The sequence below is a fragment of the Podarcis cretensis genome (assembly GCF_951804945.1).
Source record: "Podarcis cretensis genome assembly, chromosome: 9".
Taxonomy (NCBI): domain Eukaryota; kingdom Metazoa; phylum Chordata; class Lepidosauria; order Squamata; family Lacertidae; genus Podarcis; species Podarcis cretensis.
Genome location: NC_137178.1, coordinates 78,256,284 through 78,265,242, shown reverse-complemented (window position 1 = coordinate 78,265,242; position 8,959 = coordinate 78,256,284).

Sequence of the window (8,959 nt, the reverse complement as noted above, 5' to 3'; positions counted from 1 at the left end):
ATGCTTTCAGACAGCAATGTTATAGTATTAATGGGCAGCAGATGATATAGCATAATACTTTGATGTTGTGAGTAAACAAGATCCCTTCCCCCAAAATCTCAAGAGTGAGCATGACAGTTTGCCACACGAAAGAGAAAAATAAGAGAGGAAGAGGAATATACAAAGTCAGGGATCAAAGTTCTGTGCCTTCTGCAAGACTTAAGGCTTTCCCCTTAAAGTCCTAGAACAGCCAGGCAACAGAAATCTCTCACACATTCCTTTGGTCTGTGTCTAGAGAGGAATAGGGCTGATCTTTGAGGTTGCTGAGGAGCAACGAGGGAGGGGGTCCCCATAGAGCTTATGAGTTAACCAACCATTTAAAATCTAGGGTTTAAGTACTACTTTGAATCAATGTTACCTTATAGAGGAGTGAGGGGTCTTCCTGGACCATTATTCCATTGCACCATTGTTTATTTCCTACAAGCTCCTTTCTGTTTACTGTTCTATTTACCTTGCCCTAGCTGAAGTGACCTGACCATAATGAGAAATGACCTTCAAGGACACATTCAAGATAAGAACTGTACCCGGGTCAAGATAGTTCACTGAGGGTTTATATCAAGTTGTGCCAACTTTACTGATGCCATGATCTACAGAAATAAACCATGGACGAAGTCCAGATTGGGAGGGGTGAGGAGAGAGAGAGAGAGAGAGAGAGAGAGAGAGAGAGAGAGATATGGATGGAATGGGAGACAGAAAGTGAGAGTTATACAATGCTACACAGTCTGCCCACTTTGGGTTCTCTGGCCTTGCCCACTGCTGGCATGCAATACACAACAGATTAACCCAGGATTAACCCAACAGATTAATGCAATCTGTTGTAGGAGGTGATGATGGTTATCTTTTTGTTATGGGCATTAGACACACAAAATGCATCTTATTTGCATTGCAAGTTGTAAGAAGATTGGAAAAAATAGAGGGTCTATATCTATTTGTGGGGTGGGCTTCATCCACAACCGCCTGCTATTTCTGAGATAATTCTGAGATCATTAGTTGAAGGATTGTCTCCACCTGTATGAATCTGACCTGACTAAGTTGCAGGTCCACTTTTCAGGTCAGTCAGATTGGCAGGCACAAGAGATGCGGGCTGTACAGTGATGGCCCCCTCCCTCCCTCCCTCCCTCCCTCCCTCGGGACATATGCGTAGTCCCATCAGCACAGGCTTTTGAATGGACTCTGCAAACCAACATATTTTGGTTCACTTTTAGTTGAGAAGTCTCACCTAGTTAAGGAAATACAGCGTTGTTGGACCAAAATGGTTTTAAATTGTTCTAATATGCAGTTATGTGTTGTTAGCTTATGCATTGTTTTAGTCTATGGTTTTAAATTATCATTAATTATTGGATGTGATATTGTATTTTAAGTTCATATAAGCTGCCTTGCATGGGTTTTTGTCTAAAAAGGTGATTTAGAAATATTTTAAAGAAATAAAGGAAAATTTAATAGGCAGTAACAAACAACAATAGAATTGTTACATAGTTGTTAAGAAAATGACTACAATTGTGCTTGGTTTCTATTCCTTATATTTGTTTGGTATGTAATATTTGATAGCAACAGGAGTGTCATTTTGTTAGACTTTTTAAGAAGGAATGAAACATGTTCAGTTAGTAGAATTCTTTTAAACAAAGACCAAAAAAATGAAGGACATGCAAACTGTAGACCTGTCTGAGTTCTACAAAAACTTGAGCTGGTCAGTGGATCCTAATTATTCCAAAAGCCAGCTAGCAGCTGTCTGACCATTGGATATGGTGATTTGCATGGTTAACAATTGGATGTCTATCTGGTATCTGAATGGCCTGCAAAAACTGTTTGTCGGGAGACTATTCATAATGGCACAGTCAAAAGTCTTCTGAAAGGCATATGCGTTTCCATTTCTGTTCTTCGCCCTTCCAAAATTGGCAATTTATTACATCAAAATAGCAGTCAGCCCAGAAAAGGACAAAATTGACACAGTTCCCTTTTGATCTTTTAGTTCTGAATAGGCATTCACCAATGAACTTCCCAATGAATATTCATTGAATGCAAAAGAAGTCGCTCAGCATTTTTAAAGTATACTTTAAATATTTTCTGTAATGGCAGGAAGTGGCATTATTGAAACAGTATCAAGGTAGTTAAAAAATATTTCAGAAAAGCACAGTAAACTCTTACTTTTCAAAGCAAACTCTTCCTACATTTGCTTTCATATGTAAGTTTACAAGGGGACCATGTTTTCTCAAATTTCTGGCTTTGAGTAGATTTGTTAGCTGATTCTGAAGATTTATTAGGCATCCTTCCTTCACTGCTGTCATGTTGAGCTTTGGGTGGAAAACAAGCAAAAGCCAGCAGATCACAACTGTGTTGCACAGTTGATATTTTCAATATCTCAATACCCCCCACCCCGTGGTATTGCATTAATAAAACAGAAAATGGCATTCTTTTTGCATCAGATCGAATCCAGAATACTCCCTTGCAATTACTCTTCAGTTACTTCCTACTTATTTCAGAGCTTTCTAGTGAAGTGTAAATAGCCTAAGTTTGTGAAAGCATATTGGTAAAGATAAAAGAGATGATAAATGTAGATACTCATATTAAGTTGGACTTAGAGCTGTTACTGTTTATGACTCTGTTATTCAAGAAATGTAGCTTACCATGAATTGATCATATATACATGTTGAAAAAAGCAAGAACTTGCTATGCTAAAATATGGAGAACAGTATCAACTCCTACTGTGGATGACTGAAAGAATGAAATAGATACTGACATGCCAAATTTGACCCATTATACAAGGCTAAAGACAGAGTCAGAAGAGAGCTTTGTTAGTTTGAAATGCCTTCACTGACGATGGGCAGAAAAGGTTGCATCTTTCTACAGATTAACTATTGTAAATTTGCACTCATAAAACACAAATATGACCATGCACACTATATCTGTAATAAGATTGGTTTTATTGACTAATGACTTATAGGGCAACAAGAGCAGCTCTGTATGGGTGAGCCGAGTGTCATTTCCAGCATTTTACCATAGCGAGGCCTGAAAGTTCTATTCTTCATAATCGAGAAAATGTATCCTATTTGTTTGGAAATGAGGCTTGGTGAAGCCTCCTTATGGGGGGGTACCATGTGACCGGTGTTAGAAGTCTCCCCAGGTGCATTTTGCAACTGGAGCAGGTCCAATCAACCACGTGGGGATCTCTGGATTTCAGGCTGGCAACTGACATCTCCACCTGGCTGGCCCACAGTGGCGTAGTGTGGGTTGTCAGCACCCGGGGCAAGGCAAGTAATTTGCCCCCTAACCCGTGGAATTGCGCCCCCTAACCCGTGGATTTGCGCCCCCTAACCCTAACCCCCAGATGTTGTGCCCTGTGCGGCCGGCCCCCCCCTGCACCCCCCACGCTACGCCACTGCTGGCCCATCCAGCTTTCTTAAGCAGGTAAGCAGAAGAGCTTATTGAATGCATTTATAGTCCACCTTTTTCTCCAAGGAGTACATGGTTTACTCCCCTCCTCAATGAGGCTGTGCCTGGCCCAAGGTCACCCAGTGAGCTTCATGGCTGAGTGGGGATTTGAACCCTCATCTCCCAGGTCCTAGTCCAACACTCTAACCACTACACCACACTGGCTTCCTAGAGGACTTCTGCTATGGGGCAGCTATGCAGATTAAGTAGGTAAACAAATACAGGGAAAGCAAAATGTCATTTAGAGAAGGAGCTGAAATATTTCCCCAGAAGCCTGAATTTGTTTTCTTCTAGATTGTTTCATTTGGTGTTTTAATGTGCTGTAAACCACTGTGAGATTTTTTCTTTAAAATATAAAGCAGTATAGAAGTGAAATTAATAATAATAGTAATGATAAATAAATTTCACTGTAAGAAAATGGCCCATACAGTCCGTTGTGACGACCATAACTTAGGTTTAAGGTGCCATTTGGCAACTACCGGTAGCTTATATATCTGAGTTTCTATTTTCTTGATTATGATGAATAGAACTTTCAGGCCTCTGCATGTGACCTCAATTTCAGAACATGCAGATTATTATTATTTACTGAATTTGTATACTGGCCTTCACCCCAAGATCCCAGGGTGGATTGCAACAGATGAAGAAGGACTGTTGTGGCATGTTAAAAAAATGAATGCAATGAAATACAGGTATCCTGCATTAGCTAGCAATGTATGTTGCATCTTCCCACTGGAATAGTCTTCCTTTAGTTCACTGGTGAAAAACCAGGTGCAAGTTCCTAAAATGATGAGATTTCACAACTCCCATTTTAAACCCATCTTGTCGCTATAGGCAAATATTGGAGCTATGGGCGTTTGAAAAAGGGTTGGTCACAAATGCTGCCCTGGAAGGGAAATTGTAACATTCCCCTCAGGGATGTTGGGAATTATAGTGCCAGTCTCTGTCCCAACTAGAATAAAGACAGTGGTTCCTTTTTATGGGGGGTGGGGTGGGATGAAATTGGTTGGAGCTTTCATTGCTGGGCGGGGCGGGGGGTGGAGTTGAGCTCCTTTCAGACTAAGCACAGGGATGGATGCTCATGCAGCTCAGTCTGAAGCTTCCCAGATGAAACAGGCTTCTCATGAGCTAGATTGCCACACAGGAATGCGCAGGCGGCAGCAGTATATCTATCTGTAGATCAGGGAAGGGGTGTTTGTGTGTGATGTGTTGCTATGTGTGTCTGCATATGAAGTGTTCCTGTCCATGTAATGTGTTGCTGTATGTATAAGAATTTAATGATTGTTTCCTTGTTTTCTTCCTTTCCTTTTTTGTTTCCTTGTTGAAAGAAAGAGAGAGAGAGAGAGAGAGAGAGAGAGAGAGAGAGAGAGAGAAAGAAAGAAAGAAAGAAAGAACATCCCTTACATCTTTCTGTTGTAACAACTTGGCATTTTAGTGTATAATTTCACCAAAAGGCTTAGGTGGGAAATGATGTTTGTCTTACAATGAGATGCATTTTAAACAAGCATTCCTGTACATACATATTAATTTGGTACCTTAAATTTCTTAACCAGCTAGAAAGCTGGCAATTTACCTTAAAGCACCCAGTTTTGATTTTTCACAGGTTGAATACTCTTTGGTGGTCTAAAAGACCCTGAAGCATGTAAACATTACAATGTTATTTTTACAGTAATAGCAGATCATGGATCAAGCCAGTAACAATTTCATAATCTCTCTCTAATCCTTTTTCAACTACACTTTTTGTTTGGTTAAGGCCTATCTGGCAGGGTTATGAGGTAAAGGTCCATATGTATTCATTTATAGGCAGGGTCAGCAACAATATCCAGAACATTTAGTTAATCAGACTTTTAAAGAAACTGGAGTATTATTGCACACAAAATGTCACTTATTTATGACTACTATGGATAGATCATACTATCAATAACCGAGATTTAGAAAAACTTTAGATCTGCTTTACACCAGTCCATAATTAGTACTTTGAAGAGAGACTCCAGAAGGTGAAGAATTAAAGTACAATCTTTGAACAAGTTAAATACTACAATACACATCCTTCTGCCATGCCGACATGCTAGCAATTTGATAAGAAGCAATGTAAGAAGCTGTGGGCTCTGCATTATATTGAAATTTGTCATTTCAAAAGGTTAAGAAAAGTATCAATTTTTCCAGTGAATTCCAGTAAAGCTTCTTTATAAATAAGTCTGTTTTTATATGAAAGCAATATTCCGTTTTTTTCTCCCTTTTAGTAACTGTATATATTTTTCCTGTAAATTTAAATTAATTCTAAGTTGTAATAGTATATTTTAAGCAGCATAAAACATTTTAGGGTCATGTAGAATTATATATCCTGTCATTTTATTAATTATTCCTCGTATTTCTTTCCAGTATGAATGTATGACCAGCAGACATTCTGAAAGAATTCAGGATGTGGTGCTCAGCATTTGCAACATCTCTGTGGTACCCTACTCCTTCAAGCCCTGGACAGCACTACAAAGCTCCTGTTAAGGACTCCGGCCAGGTAGAAATGGAGGGAAACTGTGGAGGAATGACACTGTACAAGTGGGCATGTTGCACAAACAGCCTCACCACAGGTAAAAAGAATGCCCTGCTGACCCTTGCCATCTCAGAAAACCTACAGCAGGAATGGGGAACCTGTAGCATTCCAGAAGTTGCTATATTACAGCTCCGCTCACCCTAGACCATTGGCCATGCTGGCTGAGGTTGATGAAGATCATCAATTGTTACACACACTTCAGTTTCAGGAATGCTAGAGCATCATCCTCTAGAAGGAAAATGACAAGAGACAGTGGTGTCTTTGTGATTTGTGTTTTCATTTACATACATATATACGCACACACACACATATATATACACACACACACATATATACACACACACACACACACACATAGTGGTACCTCAGGTTACATACACTTCAGGTTACAGACTCCGCTAACCCACAAATAGTACTTCAGGTTAAGAACTTTGCTTCAGGATGAGAACAGAAATCGTGCTCCGGTAGCGCGGCTGCAGCAGGAAGCCCCATTAGCTAAAGTGGTGCTTCAGGTTAAGAACAGTTTCAGGTTAAGTACTTAACCCGAGGTAACAATGTGTATGTGTGTATTTATGTATGTGTATATATATATATATATATATATATATATATATATATATATGTCAGGGGTTCAGGAGCAGAAGCACAGGGAAGAGGGGAGATGGAGAGCGAAGGGGAAAAATCTGAGGGCAGCGTAGGAGAAGATGACAGTGGCCCGAGAGATTCCATGAGCCTCTCCAGTGAATCGGAAGATTCACAGAAGGGGGCGCCAGTGGCCAGGGCAAGGGGATTCCCAAGGGGGACACTCCAGGAGCAAGGGGCCAGCAGGGACTCCCAGAGTAGCAGTTGGAAATCAGGACCAGCTTCCCCACCAGAGCATAGTGGGGGGGAAGAGTCCCAGGTATCGAGGGCAGAGGATTCCACACCAGGGAGTGAAGATAAGTCAGGGCTGGCCACGCCTCCATCGGAGAGCCAGACAATGGAGGGGAGGTCAGATCCGGGCAGTATCCCGGAAGAGGGAAGCAGTGACAGAAGCAGTGTGACGGTCAGGAGGAAGGTCACTGGGTTGGCGCGAGAGGCAAGTTCAAATGTACAGGAGCGCGGGACAGCAGAGAATGAGGATTGGGAACCGGGTCCTAAAGCCCGTCGGAGACAGGGGGAGGAGTCAGCCGACTCAGCGTCGGAAGAGTCCAGAAAGGGGAAAGCCCCGGCGGGCAGGAGGACCCAGAGGAGGAGAGAACAATGGAAAAGGTGGAGCAGAGCTAGGATCTTAAACTGGTGCCAGAGGGGAGGAGATTCAGACGGGACTTCGCCGGTCTAGGGTTTAAGACGTAGGGCTGCGCGCTGCGGCTTTGGAATGGAAGCTGAACTTCAATAAAGACTTTTGTACATAACGACGATCGGGCATTGGTCCTCTGTGAGCTGGGACCTAGGGGCAGCTCTGACAATATATATATTGGCTGAGCATAAGATGGAAGGGCTCATCGCATTAATTCTCCAACAGATACAGTTCCTCTGTTTCCAAGGGTGGTCATGATGCCACGACGATAAATGATATCTAAAACCAGAAAGGATCTTCAGTGCTATACAAACCAATCTCTTTCCATCACCTCTGTCAAGATAATTCTATGCAGTCCTTGCAGAAAGACTAAATATCATTATAATCAATTGTCATGAGTTATGCGAAGGTGCCATCTTAAATTCTGAAGAACTAGAGATGTGGCAAGAGTCTTGACAATAATTGTAGTGGATAAGGAGAAGGTTTTTGATCATATAGAATGGATAACGGAGACAAAATCATGATTCATTCATTCATTCATTCAGACACACACACACACACACACACACACACACACACACACTGTATCTCTCCTGCACACATGTAGGAAATATGAATGTTTTGGGTAAGTTATGGCCTCTGTAGCTATCCATTGACTTGTGCATTAACTTATATCCAACAATGGCTTTGTACTTAGTTGAAAGTGCAAGGTTAGGCATCCTGTTTTTGCCAATTCCCACCACCGCCACCAACTGTAGTCCCTACAGCAAATCACATATCGTTCCAGAGAATCTCTTGAGTCCCAGTAATTTGGAGAACACAAGAGACTGCAGTGGGTAAAGAGAACTGGCAAAAACTATGTCCCACCTTGCACAACCCAGAAGTGCTTTCCACCAGCACAAAACCACCAGCTAGATGCAACCCACCAGAACGACCCAATGGAAAGTTCTCCTGTGTAAGAATTATTGAAATGAATGGAAGTTGTGCAAGAGCACTATTGAAATCCTGTAAGTAACTATTCCTGGCATCTAAGTGCAAGTTAGACTTTATGTAAGAGATGTGGGGATTCTATGGGAAAGTAACTGTAAAAGGCTGCCTGTTAAAACAAGAGGAACAGTGTGTGTGTGTGTGTGCGCATGCACATGCACACACCTAACCATATTTCCTCTTGTTACTCAAAAAACCCAAGCTGATTTTTCTACTACAGTGCAAATTTAAGGGGTCACACATCTGTCTCCCATGGTCAAGAAAGCAGCTGGAGTGGGGCCGAGGAGGAAAACAGCAAAGAGAGAAAGGAAGCAATCAGAAGCAGACTAGCAGTGCAGCTCCTCCCCAACAGCTGCTTTTCTGCTTCTGATTGCAGCTTCCAATGCCACCTTCAAAAGAATAAATAATAAAAACTCTTGAAGGCGTTCGGTGTGTTTCTTCTGTAATGTCTAGTTTGACTCTTAAGCAGTCAGTTATCCTGGTAGACTTCCTGGTGTCCAACAAGTGTTGTTTCCGTTCTTGTTGGTTTAAATAATTTCAACTCAATCATATTTAGCCCCATTTGTTTTGAAAGGTGTAACTGGATTGTGGTGAAAAAAGTAAGTGTGACGGCAGTTCCAAGATTTCTGTTCATTTCTCCAAACTGGAAGTGCACCCACAATCTCATCAACGCTTTG